The 19,065-nt window shown below is 43.1% G+C and overlaps 1 long non-coding RNA gene across 1 annotated transcript in view; it reads right to left on the reverse strand.

The window, feature by feature from the left end:
• Positions 1-3,584: 3,584 nt before the first annotated feature.
• The window catches only part of LOC112460010, a 74,624-nt gene continuing 59,143 nt past the window's right edge, over positions 3,585-19,065 (reverse strand). The window contains exons 5-6 of the long non-coding RNA XR_003041394.1: positions 5,406-5,533; positions 3,585-4,205 (exon numbers count right to left, since the gene is read on the reverse strand). This is a non-coding gene — a long non-coding RNA (uncharacterized LOC112460010). The remainder of the gene's footprint in view (positions 4,206-5,405; positions 5,534-19,065) is intronic.

A 19,065-nucleotide genomic window follows, 5' to 3' on the forward strand; every position in this document is an offset into this window, starting at 1 on the left:
GAGAGAGAGAGAGAGAGAGAGAGAGAAAGAGAGAGAGAGAGCTGCAGAGAGAGAGAAACGGAGGTCGGCGATGGTGGAGAACGGTCGTCGAGCGGTCGGTCTAGATGGTGCGGGCGGTAACGACTGCATAGCAAGACAGCTCGCTTAAATATGCAGGATGGGCGGCGGCAGGCAGCATTGTAGCGTGCTTGTAGCATGGAACAACGGGGTGAACTTGGTACTGAGGGAAATGAAGGGGACGAACGCGCGCGGCAAGAGGAAACGAGAGGTAGATGGGGAAGGAAAGGAGAGACAGATAGGAAGAGCGAGAGAGAGAGAGAGAGAAGCGAACGGCAGGGAGACGGAGAAAGAAAGAGAATACGAATTGGAGAAAGGGAGAGAATGTGATGATCGGAGGGAGAAAGAACGAGAGAACGGGAGGAGAGATGGAGGAAAGAGTGAAGGTGGCTCGCGAGCGCTTGCGCGGCCCGTAATGATTGACTGGCTCGCTGGCAGCCAACAGACAGACGTTCGCCCACCAGACCAACCAATTCACCCCCGTGCTAACCCACCCCTTCTTCCTGATCCTACCGTCCACCACGTATCCTCTTGCCTTCTCTCTCTTATTCTCTCCTTGTTTCTCTCGCTCTTTCACTTGGAACAACCTCTACCGCCGCCGACACCAAAACCATCGGCCCTGGAGCACAGGCTTGCTCAAAAAGCTCGTAATACAATGCACGGAAAGCTCTCTCTCCCTCTCCCTCTCTCTCTCTCTCTTCCATTTCTTTCTTTCCCTTTTGCCTTTATTCCTCATTCCCACATCTTTCTCTTCTTCCGCGGTCCACCGAACACTCTCCCGGCTATCCTCCGTTATCGCAACTCTTTCAACCCTTTTTCCGAGAGCGGAGCGCGATTCCAGCCACCGCGGATCCCGTGCGTAACGTACGTACAAAAGGTAGGTATCGCCAGATAGCCCCGGCCATTGAATCTTTAAAAGTTGGCTTACTCGTAACGTTATATATCGATTTTTCCTCTCCCCAGCAAGTCCCGCGAGATCGGGAGGATGGGGGTATATATGCGTTTTCGAAAACGCGGCCATAGGACTTTTAGATTAAGCACATCGACCGCCAAATAATCCCGGATAACATGGAAATAATTAAACGCGCTTTGATACGATGACGGCGAATTTTCGGCCGCCGGTGTATGTATATATAGTCGCAATGCTATTAAATTATTATTAAATTAAAACGTCGAGATATGTACAGGTATATACGCGTATACGGGAGTGTTGCCAAAATTTAATTTACATTACAAAGAGTATCCAATTAATTAAATAATAATAATGTATAAACTCTGCGTTTGTGTCCGCGTGAAAATTTAATAGCTGTAATCCCGCTTTTATAATAACTTTTGCGCACGATTACGTCGCGAGAGAAGGAAAAAAACCCAGCAGAAATGAACGATCAGTTTGTCTCTTTCTGTGCGTAAACCTTTTGTCCCGAAAGTCTTCCTCCTTTGACGAAACGGAAAGAAAAAAGCGACGACGCTGCTTTCTCTCCGCGACGCACGTTGTTATTTTCTTTTCTTGTTTTTTTTCCGAGGCATTTAATCCAATACCGGCCATGCGTCCATCAAGTACGGTTGCAAAGGTTTTGTCCCGGTGCCGAGCATGCCGCCGGCCATCCCCGTAAATTCGCGCGTGGCCGCGCGCAATGTTCTGCGTGTCGCATAAAGCGTAAAACCAACGTGAATTACGGTAGGATCGCGTTACAGCGCCCGTGGCAGTCGGCGGCGTTCGACAATTCCCGCTGTCCTTCGTCCTTTTAGAAATTCATGTAATTTTTTGCCCGCCGGCGCCAGACGCGCCAATTTTCCCACGGAAAATGCGGCGTACGCAAAATTTAGGCGTACGCCGAATTTTCGATGTTTTTTCTAAAACCACTAAAACATTCCTTTGCTTATATTCATTGTCGACGTCACGTTCGAGTATTATGTCGAGTATTATGTCAAAAAAATTAACGACAAATTTTTGCCGTGTTTCAGAGGTATTAATTAACAGCAATAAAATATGATTATACTATCACATTTCGTGTATTTAACATAAATATTTCATTATCATAAAGTACGATAATGGAACAAAGCAGATGTATTTTACATTAACATATATTGTGTTTGATTTATATAAAAAATATCCCTTTATCTTTATCGATTTTTTCAAAATTGTTGAACCTACTACAAAGGTATTGTCAGATTATTGCGCAATTTTTAATTCCATTCGGGATTACTGAGAGATTCAAAAACTGTGCATCTTTTCGATATCTAACTCCTAAAGTGCTATGCAATTTTTTCCATTTCGAGATACAAAATCAGAAAAATGCTATCAAAGCGTTTAAATACTGACTCTTTAAGTACTGAGAAATATATGTACGTTTAATTTAAATATTTTTGCGAAAGAATATTTGCTGTTGAGGAAATTCACGAACATCAATAGAACAGCTGATTACATAGACAAGTAATCAGTCTCTTTCTCGATTTCCGTATAAATGGAACACGAACGATCAATGAAGCTTGGATAAGCCATTAACATTGCGACACTTATGTTCAATGTAGTAATTAATGATATGATGTCACCGAGGGCCTTTAATCTCCCGGTAACGATTTCCGCGGTTGCGACGTTCCTTGAAAATTAGCATAATAATATATCGTCGTCTATCTCGGCCAATTAAACGGCCATAAAGCGAGCTGAGGTTTGGTGATAATTCTGCAGTGTTGTGCCGGGCTAACTCGAGGAGGGGCTATTAATGAATAGCTCCTGTACGAGAGCGTCAGAAGATCGTAAACTTGTCCTTTTATGTGTTAGACAACCCTCCCTCAAAATCTGTTTTCCAGCCAGTAATACCGAAGAGCAGAAAATGCATAACAGCAAATGACCTCAGTTTTTAATCGCAAATATTGAACAATAATTTCACTTAAAAAATGGCTAAATTGTTTTACAAAATTATTAGCTTCGTCATATTTTGCTTTAAAGATTATATTAATATGTGAGTAATAAGTTACATATTGCTAATTAAAAATAACCTAATTTGTTTCTCTTGTAAAAAAAAAAAAAAAAAAAAAAAAAAAAAATTTACGAGTATAATTCAGATTATCAGTTTATAGAAAATCTGAAGATTTTAACCAATTAACGATGATCAATTTCATGATTGGATATTTCCGAACATTCGCGACTTCCTCACTTACTGACGATAAATCGTTTGATTCTTCAGTACCACATCGTTAAAGAATCGTTAACGGTCCTCTTCAAAGCTGACATGAGACAGATAGAACGATTTGTCAGGATTCGTGACGGGAGTGCTGTAAGGATTGTTGGAGGGTAGGAAAAATATTATGAGCGCGAAACATTATTATCGAGTATGGTCAATAAAATAAAGTTAATTTCGTTGACAGGTTCAGATCTCCGAGTAAACCAAATTGTATATATTTCATTTATTCACACTATTATTGTTACTATAGAATTTTTAGAAATAAAGAATTTACAATAAAATTTGTCTACATTTATGTATATGCCCATACTTATAACCGTTATTATTGTAATAATAGTTACGTTTTGCGATAAACCTGTAGAAAAATTATTTAGTTTTAAAAAATTATTACTTTTCCCGATGCAATATAAGAAGTCATTACTTTCGATTTTGTTCGCATTTAAGTCTTCTAATACAATATATCTCAAAAGGTTTGCTTCGCGCAAGTTTTCCAATAAACGTTTATATCACTGAGAAAACTGGAAATATAATTATAAAAAAGCCATTTTCCCTGTTTTCCTTTTTACGCTTAGTCATAAAGTGTAAATTACATCAAATAGCACGTGCTCGAAGTAGCTCATGCGATCATTATTGGTTTACCTTCGACGACCTATTTGCACGGTAAGCTTTCTTTGCAACGAATGGCTGTCGTGATCGAGGTCGACGATCGAGGTATTCTCTCTTTTTTTTTTCTTTAAGGTATTGTTTTCCGGGAAAAATCTCACTCTCAAGACAATCGAGATATTTTTCGATACAAAGTGGCAGCCTCATTTCCGTCGCGGCTTGCAACATTCGAGTTGGTTTCTATGGTATCGCGGTATTCCCTCTGGGATGGAAGCGAAAAACTCCAGCTAACTCGCATCTGTATCAATTTATGCGGCCGACACGGTTGCCCAGCACAAAGCGGAAATACCTGGCTACCAGCTAGAAAAGAGGATAAAACGAGAGCAAGGTTTAAAGCACGATTCCGACATTAATACTGTGCGCATCTTATTTTCACGCAAAATGTCGAAAATCTAATAAGCTTACCTCTATTAATCGAAATGTCACACTGAGAAAAAAATGTTGTTAATTTGACTAAACTCGTTTAGTTGTAGTTAATGCAAATATTAATATATTTAAATCAAATATACGTAAGTAATATCAAGAAATTCTGAATCTATTTAAATATAATATTTTTTGAATTAACAAATGTTAGCTTGACAGCCCGTGACCGCTGCATTTAGTTGAATCAAATAATATTTCTTAGAATCAACGATTTTTTTTCTCAGTGCACGATATATAAATTATTAGCTCAAGTGAACAAAAGTTTAACGGATGTAGCATTATATAGCTGGAAACTTGATTGAGTCATTGTTATGTATCTCTTTCCCATTACGATAATAATAATAATAATATGCTATTATGTGATTAATATTAAATAAATATCTGGCTTGCTATTAAAAGCAACTTTATTTAAAAAATGGTAGAGAAATTAATTAAAAACCAAACAACAATAACAAAAATATGTATACATAAATAAAAAAATAAAATCTAAAAATCTAAAAATAAAATAATTGTGATAAAAAATAATAGATTATCTGACGAAAGCAAATATTTATTATTTGGAAATGCTTATAATTAGTAAAAAAAAAAACAAATCTTCTCCAATATTACATCAAGTTATTTAAAGCTTTCAGTTTCATACTACTTAAATCTACGAATCTTTTCTACTCCATAGTAAAGTAACTTAAATAGCAATTAAGGCGTTATTCGACATAATTGGACGCGTAACGTCCGCGCATTCATATTCGAACGATAAATTTTGTGATTTCGTCGTCATTTCCGAGCGACTTGTTCGCGCGACCGCGAGATCGTCCGCCCCGAAACAAATTGTTTGCACGCGCTAGGGTGGCGTACCCGCTGCTGCCACGGAATGAATAATGGTGGGGCACCGACCGACCGACCGACCGACCGACCGACTGAATTCCCGACTCTAAAACCCTCCGGAACGAGCATGAAGCTGCCAACTGGAAACTGGCTGAAGGGTTTTAACGTACGGAGCAACCGCGATCGGCGCAGATGGCACAGACGCGATACACGCGAGTGTGTACCCTTCTGCGGAGCTTTAGATGGTGTACATACTTCTCTATGTATCAGAGCCATTTATCCGTACTCTTTTCTGATCGAAAAACGACGACGTGGTAGCAGGTGTTGGTGAAAATCCCGAGGAATGTCTTTCAGACGGTGTCATCAATGGACAGCAGGTTTCTCTTAAATAAACAGAATAAACAGAGATTAGTATTCGTTTTTATCAGATAGAGATTTGTGTGTATGAGACATCTATAAATATAGATAGAAAGGTGTTTGCCATTATTTAATTTACGTTGTATACCTCACAAAAATAAATATATAATAATCAGTAAAAACGTCAAAAGTAAAAACGACTTATACATTTTTAAATATTGGTCAATTTACGATTAAGTCTTTAAATAAATAAATATAAACGGCTATTTATAAAATTTTATTTTTTAAACGCTAGATATTGGTATTTTTTTAAACGCTTTGCTACTGTGTTTCGTTCCACTGAAACGAAAATGAAAGAAGAGAGACAGGGCAATGGATAAACGAATTAATGAACGAATATCACGCGTAATCCCGTGTAGGATAGTAAACAGCAGCGAGGACCCTTCCGCATTCTTATACAACCATAAATTATGGTCTAAGCCCGCGGGGATCGCGCATCCCCCGGGATTACCGTGGGCCCAACGAACATGCACTCGCAGCAGGTATTTGACTTTGATTATTTTTTAATTGCCTGGCACTACGTAAACTGTTTGTCTTGCTTACGATCCGTATGATAGATAATTAAATGACATTTTCTAATTCATGCAAATCGTGGATCAAAACCAATCCTCTTGATATCGCATTTGGCCCTCAGAGCCCTAATAGCAAATAATATAATTATTTTTTCCACCACATGCCTGAAAACATGTTAAACCGACTTAACTATAATTTATTTATAAAATCTCATATAGTAATTTTAATTACACTATGGATTTGCAAATCTAGAATAAATACGAGCAGTTGTAAATGTCCTTCGAGCACGGCATCACGATCGTATGTCTCGGTTAATGAATACGTACCCCGTGACCATGGCCGATAGACAACAAGAACAGATTATTAAATATGGTTAAGTACGTTATTGCGAGACGTCGGTCTCTACACACGCGGCGCACGCACTCTTCCCGAACGAACGATTATGTCACTTCGGTAACGAGGATAAAAGGCAGCCGCGCGGTCATTTGTAACGTGACTCTGCGGAAATCACGAGAACGAGAAGGTGGGGGCATAGATCTCGGGGGTTTCTCCTGTTCTCTTGGGCCACCCCCGCGCGCCTGGCCCACACGCTGTGTCAATTCTCGATTAATGGTATTAGCGTCATTGATAGTTGATTCCCCGTGCCGAACAAATATGTATTTATTGATTTCACGGAGGGGAAGCGAAGGGACGAGAAGAGGTGAGAGAGAGGCGACGACCGAGAGGAGAGGAAGGATGGGAACGGTAAGAGCGGGCGCAATTTTACCCTTTCACGGCCCCTCGGATTTGGGAGGAAAGGGTTGCCTGTCTTCCAGCCGAGTCAGAAACCGAGCTCCGACCGGAGTGCCTTTCACGCTCGCCGATATTAATGGCTTCCAACCGATTCGAGCCAAATGGAATGGCTAACGTGTAAATCGAGAATGTTTGCGCCGTCCTCGTGAGAGAGCACTCTCGCGCGTACACCGCAGCCGCGAGTTGTCCGTATAAGAGAGTAGTTTGTCTGTCTCTCTCTCTCTCTCCCTCTCGCTCTCGCGCGAGGAACAGTTGTAGATCGATATAGCCTCATTGCGCTCTAATTAATTATTTCGAAATAGGAATATATAGTGCTGAGAACACTGTGACTATATCACTTTAGAAATGTTACAAATTTCTTGCAAATCTTTGATGTGTGCTTCTGTAAATGTGTAATTTAATGTAAGTTTTATCGAAAGATCAATAATGTGTTATTGACAAATTTATTAAAATTGAGTCTTTGAAACAAAAGTCCATAAGACTTTATAAAGAACTCTACTCTTTACATGTTTTTGCTACTACATGTCGACTGCATCTCCGATATGTGCAAAGTTTTATTTCCGACAAGACGTTTGAAGAGCGTCACCATTGTTAGCGCACCAAATCTGCGCCGAGTGAAAACGATGGCTCGTTATCGTTTTCGTAACTTACGCCGGAATTTGTAAATTAGTTGTCAAAGCGACGTCACGGGAGATCCGCGAGACAGGAACGTCTTTCGAGGACTTACGAGCCATAAGCTTCGTATTCGAGAGAACGCGAGAGGGATCTCGAAACCTAGTATAGAGGGAGAAAACGAAAGGGGCGATAGGGAGGGAACGCTTAGAGGAAGAGAGAGACGAAAGCGCAGAGTGTGAGTAAAGGAGTACTTTGTTATTCCGGTTGCAGCGAGAGAGTATCAGAATGGTAAGCGACTCGCGTCCATTAATCACGTTTATAGCGGTCCAATGTCGCAAGTCACTGTTATACACTATGTAAACGCACGCGTGCACCCTCTCCTCTCCCACCCCCCCCCGTTCTCTCCCTTACGTATACACACGTATATACACTCTCGCTTTCATCGTACGGCGTTTCAATCGGTAGTTAATGGGGGATATCGGTTCTTAGATTCATTCAGGAGAAACGTTGCCACGGTCACACCCTGGTGGCGATGACGCAGCTTCGAACTGACCCTTGCAAACAGACACAGACGTAAACACAGCCGTCTGAATGAATTTTGTCACGATGCCTTTTGTTCGCGTGCTCGCACGCGTGCCTCGTGAATTCAATTTCACACTCCTCTCTCTACCTCGCAACGATATTCTTCATTGATAATCTCAAAAGACTCGTCACGGAGCTCACCGTATGAACCTCGGTACAAACGTATCGAGTATCGCAAGCTCGTGCGAGTCCTCAGTTATTAATTCACATGTATACGTATCAACTTGTCAGCGGCCAAAGCTCCTCGTTCGCGGAGCGCAAACATTTTAAATTTCTAGGACGGCGTTATCGGCGCCGAACGGAGCGAGCGCCCAGCGCGCGCTTGTTGCGCAACAATAGAGTTCTTGAAATCCGAATACAAAGGTATATTCCCATCACGACGAGGCGGCGGTGGCACCTTCGCACGTCCCGCTTTAGAAAAGCCGACGTGGCTGATACTTCCCTTAGCGGGCGTGCGGAGGGAAAGAGAGGGAAAACCTGGAACGTGTACAAATTCTCCACGCTCGTCCGCCTCGCGGAGATACATATAAGAGTGGCTGCGCCGGCCTGTCAGTTTGCGCTTTGTAGGAGCGCGCCGCGCATCTCTCGCCAATGTTGTTTTATTAATAAAATTCATAGAGAAACCCCGAACGGGGCGCGCAATAGCTGGTTTTCACTCCCTCCGACCCCGCGTTAGCAACCGTGAAACGCGCGCGAGAGAGGGACGAAGCAAGAAATCGGCGGCCGGTAGGAGGAAGAAGAACGGAAAGAAAAGGGAGACGACGCGGCGAAGCCAACAATAACAGTGACAACCTCTCTCTCTGATTCAATAAAGCATAATATCTGAACCCGAGGACCGAGAGGAGTGTAGGACGTTGCAGCGGCGTCCTGTAGCCGTCGGGACGGGGGTGAGCGAGCGGCGACGGGACAACCGCCGGGGGTTGCCATTGATATCAACATAAATCACAATAGGAATTTGTATTACAGTTACAGAGGCTGGTGGATAGGAAATAAGGAATGTAATAAAGAAAATTGGTAGCTGGGAAAGGGAGGGACGGCGGGGAAAAGCAGAAGGGGTGAGGGAGGGGGGAGGGGGAAGATTTTTCGCCGCGAAGAAACGCTCTTACGAGAAATACGAGAGTATCGTGGTTCCGAGCATCTCTCTGGCAAACGGTTACGTTAAAAGCGAGACTGACGACAACGAAATAACATGCGCGGATAAATGCGCGCCGGGATAATGGCCTTCGCGGACCGGCTTCGAGTGTCATTTCTCTCGCTGAATGAAAAACCAGAGTTCGCGAGAGCAAGCGCGCGCGCGCGCCGAATAATCTCGATTATCACACAGCGCGTCGTAATTTCGTCGTGATTGTCATTCGATTCGCTGTCACGTGCCCTCGAAATTGCCGAGGCTCCAAAAACATTCGACAGCATTACGTGCGAATTAAAAACAAATATATCATCGATTTCCTCCCCGCAACAGCGATATACATTTATTTATATTCTACGCTGGATCCCGTTGAGCTACGCGTTTTTCAACTATTTGCTTAATTTGTACGCGTTCCAACGACAAAGCGTTCCGCAAATAACGCTTATACGCTCTCGTTGCAGTTTTAGTTCGCCATTTCGCGAAATAAAAATATCGCGTCGTGAAATATACCGCGGTAGTTATCACGCGCATTAAAAAGCGATTTGCCGTTTTTAAATCATTAATAGCACCAAATTTTTCGTGCTCGAGCTTTCGTTTCCGGCGTAAATTAATATTCATCGTTCACGTGGTATAGCCCGCTTAAAGCTCGTCGTTATCACGACCGACGAAAGCTACTCAATAAAATATTGTTCCGATAACGCGAAGGAAGGAAGCCAGGCAAGCTCTCGTAGCGTTCTCGGCGCGAGAAGAAAACAATTAAAGATGTTTAAAAATGAATGTTTTTATTATCCTTCCCTCTTTCCCGGCAAGTACGAGGGTAAAACGCGTGGCGTATGCGCGCGCACGAGCGACGAGGAGCGAAAGGGGGAAGAGACGCGGAAAGAAACAGAGGGAAAGAGCGAGAACACGAATGCCGGAACCGTCCGCCGCGCCTGTTGCAGGAACGAGACGGTCGAGAGGGTGGCAGGACGAGGGGCCGCGAAGGGCACGAGGGAGGTGGCTCGGAGGCGAGGAATGGGGAATTGTAATGAGCAGCTCGACAGTTACAAATGACAGGACGGAATTCGCGAACTGCGATAGAACCCAGCTTCTGCCTAAAGGCTGCCTTACACACCCAGGCGGAAATGTTTCGTCCGTCGCAGGGCAATTTCGCCTTACCCAAGGTCGTATTTCGATGCCCTTTAGCCTGATCGCCAATTTAAAAAAAAAATAACAATGTTTTTGAAAAGATGTTTGCGCGCGTTACGCGACAGCTTTTACCTTAATGATTACATCCGCAAAAAAATTTCATCACATTTATATATACATTTTTCTTCTCCGATTGTTTAAAATGTTAGCTAAGTATCGCAAGTAAAATACAAGATCTTGTATCGCAATTTTAATTGTTACGCATTTTCTAAAAATGTGAAACGGACCTAAAGTCCTTTCTCCTTGATGATACGGGAAGCTTGCGCCGCACTTGAAGTAACATTGTTGCTTACATGTACGCATTCCAAACATTGGACTGGACGCGTATAGAACGATAAGGTATGTTGCTAACGATGCCAACGATGCGGGTTAATGCGTCGACGGCCGACACCAGAGTGAGAAGGGATGGTCGTCGAGCAGACGATATGCCATCCATGGTCCGTACTAACGAGGAATTTGCGATTTCGTTGGTAGGGGCATGCCTTGCGCTTTATTTCGTTTGCGATTTCCACAACGTGGAACATTTTGAAGCTATCACAGTACTTGGACGAATCAAGGAGAACGATTGAGATAAACTTTTCTTCCAGATACACAAGATTTTTCTACTTAAATCATTTTTATATTATTTTAATTAAAATCCGTTTCAAGAAACTTTTGATCTTGATGAAGAATCGATTTGATGACGATAGCTTTGTTCCTTCCACTGAGATTCCTCCGAACCTCTTGCAATTTTCTATACGGCGAGATTCTATTTTTCCATGATACAAGGAAGTCGCGGTTAAAGAATCGCAGAGCCTCTTCGTCAGGAAACGCGCGGATAAAACGCGAGATATCTCTGAGACGGACGGTGGAACCGCGAGAGGACTCGAAAAGAAGGCGGAACAGATCTCTGCTCCCCCGGGGGGAGAGCGGGAGCGACGTCATACCATCGTATCCAGGATCTGATACGAAATAAACGGTGAGGAGATATTCCGTCGGGTACCGAGAGGAAAGAACAGGCTAGACATTTTGGAGATTTTCGTACGTACTATTCGGGAATGTCCCGTATGAGAGGCCACGACGCTCGGCTGTCGTAGCTTCAAGGGGTTTTATCGGCCTGTGTTTGCGGTGACCTAACGTGCTTCGCGATTCCCAATTAACTCTGTTTTCGCAATCGGATGTAAGTTGCCCTCCGAATTTCTGGTAATCACAATCGGTGCGTGTATTTTTGTTCATGTTCTCAGTTTCTTTACAAGTTAATGTGACTTCGAGTACAACCGTTTTTGTAACAGAAGCTTCTGCCGTTTAAAATGATTTAAAAAATTAATACATATGTCAAAAGAAGAAATTTATATATTTTGTAATTTCCCTTAAAATGTAAAAAATAATGTTTAGTTAACTAAACAGTTCGAAAAAACGGTATAGATAATCTTGATAATCATAAACATTTAAAATTTTCTTTGCATACACGCATACAGACTATTTTTAAATTCATTGTATTTTTAATTTAAAGAACGTCGGCTTCTTTATTGAAGAATAACTTTCATTTTACGGTAATACGAGGCCAAGGTTCTCGAAGAAAAACGAGCGCGAATTTTCGCTTACCGGCACTGTTGGTGCTTCGCCATTAAATCGCACCGGAAGGATTACCATCCGTCACGGACCGTGGAAAGGCTTCAGCGCATCTACTCGCGCACGAAAGGAGCCTGATGAGGTTCACGAGGAGGTCAACCAGAGCTCCGCCGTTACTCTTCTCCGCGGAGTTGTTAATAACCGGTGAACCTGCTCCAAGTTGCAGATCGGGCTAATTGGATGCAAATAGTAAATACGAGGCGAACGATATAAAATTCTTCGCCGGTGTGCGAAGAAAAGGAAGCGAATAGGAGGTCCCGCGCATGAACGCGGTTGAAGGACTTGGAAGGAAGAGCAGGAGTTAGGTCGTCCTGGGAAGGAGGATGAGAAAGGACGGAGAGAAGGTTCGGTACGTAGCAATATACGGGAGACTTAGCCGTGATAAATCCTTATATATGAGGCCGCACCGCGGCGGCCCTCTATATGAAACTCCCTCCGGAGCACCCCACGGGATTACCCTTATACCTCTCTAGCCGACCTATACCGTCGGAGAAAAGTCACTATAACGTTGCTACGTAGGGCAATGCCGTCCCCGTCTAGAAATAGAAAACAAATGAAGAGTCGAAGCTGGATCAGCGTCGGGGATCGGATTTTCTCGTGATCGATACACGGATACGGTCAACCTTTGATATATCAATGCTTCGGTGGTTAATTTCGTTAATTACATATTCAGGATCGATCATATTTATTACTCGTTGTAATCAAAATTATAAAAGTAGTATTATAATTTTACAATCAAGGGTTGCAAAATTGTTTTGGCATAACGTATCTAGTGTTGATAAAAAAAGCTCTCTCTCCTCTCTCTTTTTCTTTCTTCTCCAATCCTGATACATCCGGATTTGGGAAATGACGCGCAACGGAGAATGACGTGCAATTTGGGAAGTCGGCGAGAGACGGCCGCAATGTTGTTGGACCCCGCTGGGCTTCCGCTACATTTCGAGTTATAAAGATACGTATCGGTGGCGATAGTGATTATCCACGATGGCGACATAATCGTTACGTCGTTAACTCTTAACGGCGCTGCGACGTAATTCGGGGGGGAGGGCGTGCGAAGAGGCATGAATGAAAGTGCTCACGGGTGTTTTGTTTTATCACGTCGTACGGAAGCAATCGTATCGTCATCCCGCAAAAATTTCTATCTTCCCCACCGCGCCGTGCACATGTGTCGTACGCGATTTCCGCGCATTCGAAAAATAAATCTCGCGCAATATCCCATGTTTTTAACCACTCGTTTCTGATCGCTCTAAGCACTCGCGCGATTACTGGCCGTGATGGCCGATCAAAAAATCATTTGAAAATCCGGTATCACCCATTACGTCATTCGACTGTGCAATAGCTTTTATTTGATTTATAGTGCCGCGAGCAAAAAGATCGCATCGCCATTCGAAATGGTAGCAGGGATGGGAAATCATATTTTGTACGTACCCCTCCGATAAATATCTTCACGGATACAACTCGTTATTGTAGAAACGGGTTAATCGACAAATCAGTATTTTATTGCCTCTTTGTCATTTTTTTCATAAATAAGTAATCTTTAATTTCTCCGTATTTGACCTCCTCTATATAAGTATTTTCAACAATAATGATCGCATAGCTATACATTAATCTTATAAATCGTTTGATTTATTAAACTGATACATAGTGGTATATTAGTACTATGCATATTTATCATAAAGAAAAGCTTTTAATTCCTAAAGAAGGTCTGAAATAAAATGATTAAATTAGCTAACAAGAGGAGAGACTATTTTTATTTGACGTTTTAACGGCTAAGTGCCTGTTTTGAATTATAGCGAATACGTTCGATGTGTATATGTGTTGGACGTTTTTATTTGAAAACTGATTTGTTTTCCCTGTGCCGCTGAAATTTCCGGGGGCCGCTGATGCGTATGACGTATGTAGAATATAAAATGCACAACGTATTATTGAACAATAGCCAGCCGATAATAGGTCGAATGCGCGTCGGTGCGTGTCATTAATGGCCTTCTGCGAACAGGCCGAGAACCACGCGCGCGCGGACGATTTTCTTCGCGCGCGCGTGTCCGCGATGATGACCCGCCATCGATCTGCCGCGACGCAAAAGCAGGAATTATTAAGAAGAATGAGGCAGCTCGCGATGACGAACTGGTCGCTCTCGCAAACGATCCCGGCGTTGCATTAATTATCCCCGCGTTATCGCAAAAATTGCTCAACTATAAAATTCATTCGGTCGACCGTTGCGCGCAGCTCACTTTTTGGCGCGTAAAAACATTACGTGTCACAGAGAAAAATATGAAACTCCCACGCTATTAAAACAAAGGGAGTCGGGTACAGAGCATCAACGGACATAAAATGTTTGTCGTTGCGATGGACAAACGGTTATCGCTGCGATTTTTGGTGCGTGGACGAAATGAAAGAGGGAAAGAGAGCGAGCGAAGATGTGATCGTTTGTTAGAGAGAAATAGAAACAAGAGAGAGCGAGAGAGAGAGAGAGAGAGAGAGACAGAGGGAGGAGAAAGAGAGAGAAAGAGAGAGAGAGAAGTAGAGAGAAATCGAACGACAATAATTATCGTGAAAACGGAATATCTCGCTGGATAACGCGACGGCGGCTGTGCGCGGGAGAGGGCGGAGGGGGACGATGGTCCACGTTGTGGGGTAGGTGAGAGAGAGGAGGGGGATGATCCAGCCGGATGCCATTCCCGGTTGCATCGGCCGTTCACATAGAAAGAGAGACTCGGCAGGGGGTGGTAAGGGGAGAAAGAGGTAGGACAAAATCGGACGTGAGAGGGGCGGCCGGTCCCGGCTGCCATTGTGTTCGTTATAATTAAAAACGCGATTCGCAATTGCAAATTGGAAAATGGGAGAGAGAGCGTGCCGGCCGGCGTTGTTTATGGGCTGTTCATTGATTTTTATGCGCCGAAATTAATGACCGACCCGCGATTTCGGGGCGTCGCCGTATAATCGTCGACGTGTATGTACCTACGAGTGTCGTTATGCGCTCGTCCTATCGCGCATCAGATTCCCCAACAAAAAAGAGAGAGAGAGAGAGAAAGAGAGAGAGAGAGAGAGAGGGGGGAAGGGGAGATACTGGAAGGTTACCGGACAAATGCGGAATTTGCAACGGGCCGCGGATAACGAAATGTGCACCGCAATGAATCTGCAAATACTGATATCTTGCCGCGCTATAGCGAGTGTCGAATAATTAAATAATTATCGCGATAATTTTACGAGACGCGTCGGCCGTTATAGTCGCTAGTTATCGTTAAGCTAAAAATTATCATATAGTCAAATTTGCTATAAAGCCGCATTTGTAAAACATAAACGATCGTGGCTTTGGCAAATGTGACGATGGAACGATATCAATACAATTTTAAATTTTGATAGCGCGTATCCAGTAATTTCTGGATTGCATTATTGATAGTAAAGAAATAATTGTAATCTTAACGTCATAGATCTGTGCGTTGTAATTCACAGATGTGCAAGAAGCACGCTCCATTTTTCCTCGCATCTCTCACGGCAAAATATCCAAACGATTTATCACACTTGCGTTCTTAAGTCGGAAGTTGAAAATTCTCGTGGCGCTGCCGCAGCAGAGACGCGACGGTACGGTACGTCGTAATGCTATAATTAGCGTTATCGTCGTAACGGAGACGAGAGAGGAGTATCGGGAAAATTGAGGAAAAGAGAACGGAGGAAAAGTACCGCGCGGAGCTGGGAGAGACCCGGACCATTAGCCAATCTGGCGGTAATGCGATCGGAGCTAATGGCCGCACGGCATCCGATAGCTCTTAAATAACTCGCGAGCTGCGGCATTGCCGCGTATATATACACGCGCCCGAATCCACGCACACAAGTCAGCTCTGCCGCGCTCCCGGGATTTATCAATTCGGCGGAACTTCCTCCTATCTGGATTCACCGCGAGAGCTCTCGGCGCGTCGGTCGATGAATGTTTACTACGCGCGGATTGCATCTGGCAAGCTCGAAAATATTACAACTGGATAATAAAGCTCGAATCGAACAACGATTAACCCTAAATTTGACAATATAGCTACAATTGGCAATGTAGCTTTGTATAAGAAACATATTTCTCGATGGAAAACCACACAATCGCTTCAGCCCGCGTTCGGTTTGCGGTATTATCGCAAATGCGAGAGATTAGTGGTATTACAAAATATTTTTCATAACTGTTGTAACAATGTCATTCCATATATGAGATAACTCGGATAAATGAGAATAGCCCATACATGCCTTTCCACCCTATATAAAGTACCAAACATTTTTCACTACATTACCATTTTTCAACAAATGTATTTTTCGTCATTTTAAGATCAGCCTTGTTTTATATTTATGTAAAGCTATATATTAACTTTCGTTTCGCAGATACATTTTTGTTATCTGACGGTGATAAACTTTTATGAGTTACAACGTTATCTAAATCAATAAAAGTTAATTTACCATATTTCACGTAATATTTAATGTACGTCGTTAATGCGAGGGAAGATATATATTTCTACGTATCTTAGTTTCCTAAATAATAGATGTGATTTAATAATTTCGGGGGAAAAGGGGAAACGCGATACGCGCGTCAAGTATCCGAGTACCTTTTTCCCGCCGAGTTATAAGATTCTATAACTCGCGGCCGGAACCATCGGGGTAGTGATTCCTTAAGTAAGTATAAATCCGGATGATACGCTCGTAAAGGCCGGTGATGTCCTGCGTAACATTGCGGAAGGCGGGCTCTTTGCGCGCCGAAAAGTCCCCCCTTGGTCGGATCGAGAGAGATATCCCTCTTTTCTCGCGGAGGATGTCTTCTCCTGCGAGAACAGACACTCGCGCGTCTCGCATTTACGTGTCGCATTACACCGTCGACTTATGTCGCCCGGATGGCCGAGTTTTACGACGTTTCGTTCTTTCGTTCTCTCGAGGAGCGAGGCGAGTTCTTCGAGCCCAGAGAGAGCGATGGCCGCCGCCGCCGCCGCGCTCTCGTACGTGCATTGCACGCGCGCGAGAAAGAGCAACGTATAAATACGGGCGCGTCGCCCGTCCAGAGAGGATGATGGTTCATTTTATTATATCGTAACCCGCGGCGCGGTGCCCTTACGACTTTCTGATTGATAAGACTGCCACGGCGACGAGCCGTTTCACGGCCGTACCGGCCTTAACGCGCAGCTCACGTTGTTATGGTTGAACTTTTTAAGACCGATCGACCGGTCTTCCCGAGAGCGAATCTCGCGATCCACTAATCTTCGGGGATCTCCGAAGTGGCCGGAGCGAACGACGCGCGCGGTCCGGCTGCCACGTATCGCGCTTTTATCTACTGTGTCGCGCGATAATAATGATTCATCGTCCGACGTAACGGTTGAAAAAAAAAATTGATAAGCGTGCCGCGGATGGAACGCTTAATTATGGATATTTAACTTTCAATTCTTTCGTTTAACGTTCGTCCAGTTAAAAATAGCGCGAGATAATTGGGCGGACGTGCCGCTAACGCGCGATGAGAGATCGTGAAAAATTGCTCCAGCCCAGGCTATGCCGCTAATCTGCGCGCGTTTTTGCCATACAATGAATGTAAAACAGTTATGAAGTCCGTACGAAATATTTGCGTGATTAATATTTGCGACATTTTGACAAATTGTCAACGTTGTCTCGCGATAGCGCGCGAAGAGTCGATAGAGAGAATCGCGGGCTTCTCCACTTTATCTCCACTTCCGAAAATTCGGAATGGCCGAAAGAAAGGAGAAGTCGAAGACGCGTGGCCATGGCGAAAGCATTTTTCGCGGCAAATGTTCCGTGACGGTGAACAGTTGCCGCCACTCGTGCTTTACTTGTCCACCCCTAAACAAATTTATGTTCGGCTAGCGAATAAATGCTCGGCAATAGCCGCGCCCTTACATACTTTGGCGAAATTCCGAAAACTGTTTACGTCGTATCTCGCTACGCCTTGCGGAAACATTACGGTTTGTAAGAGCCGAATTTACACTTCTGTGCATATAGGATGCGCTTAAATCCGCTTCTTCGCGCACACATCGTCTATAAAAGCTCTTGTATCCATTTTCAGCATTGTAGATTAACTTTAATCTCGGTTTTACTTACTTTTTATCCTTTTCTAGTTTCTAAGAATTAGAAAAAGATGAAAAGTATAAGTTAAATCGAGATTAAAGTTAAATTTACATTGCCAGAAATGGGCATTAATGAATAATGATAAAGAAAAAGAATATCAGATGACAGAGAGTTGAAACGATGACATTATAAAATTCTTTTTCTGAAGGTATATCAGGGAACAGATCTTGATGACAGGACGATAATTTTCCATCGATACAAACGTTGCTGTGATTTTCATACGCGCAAGAGAAATTCCAACGATCAAGACACAGAGATACGAGACGCTTTGAGGGGATCATCAGTTCGATAATGGGGATATCGTTCTGTGAAACGCATACATTTCGTAGCACCGAGTCCATAGGTAACCATATCCTCGTGAGACCCCTTCCTTTTAGTCGAAGGTGATTCATCTAATCTAAAATCTTGTCCTTGGCATATAGGATTTCTCCGGCGGCGTATCGAATTATTTTGACCTGTCCATAGAACACAATATATCTTTCGCATCGCGATGATTCGACCTTTCTTTTGTTATTCAAGTTCGTTAGTTTTACTTTCCTCGGATTCTCGTGATACTCTAAGGAAAGTAAATTATATTCAATAATTCTTTGTACAAGCGTAGTCTATGGTCTATGTGCGATCTCTAATTTCGTTTAGCTATCTATTTACTTTGCTGAATCTTATAGAATTCTCCTGAAATTCGAATTAAATTCTAATTATCAAAGTAAATATTAATTTTTTTTAAAACTTACTCAAAGATTAATTGTTAATATTTGTTCCACTTGTCAATAGTACTTTTGCATCGAGAACCCGGATCTCTGGTAGGTCGAAGAGTGATCGTTCGTCACCGCTTTTGAACGGCGACCGTCCTGCTGCGCGTCAAGATTATTTGTCAAAAGTCAACGCCGATCAGTCTCCCTCTAAGCCTGGTTAAAATATATGGTTAATAATATTCTCACATTTGGACGGATTGCCGCGTCAGCGCCGTATTCGATA

Source organism: Temnothorax curvispinosus, unplaced genomic scaffold, assembly GCF_003070985.1.
Source record: "Temnothorax curvispinosus isolate PA1 unplaced genomic scaffold, ASM307098v1 QBEX01010285.1, whole genome shotgun sequence".
NCBI classification, from domain to species: Eukaryota; Metazoa; Arthropoda; class Insecta; order Hymenoptera; family Formicidae; genus Temnothorax; species Temnothorax curvispinosus.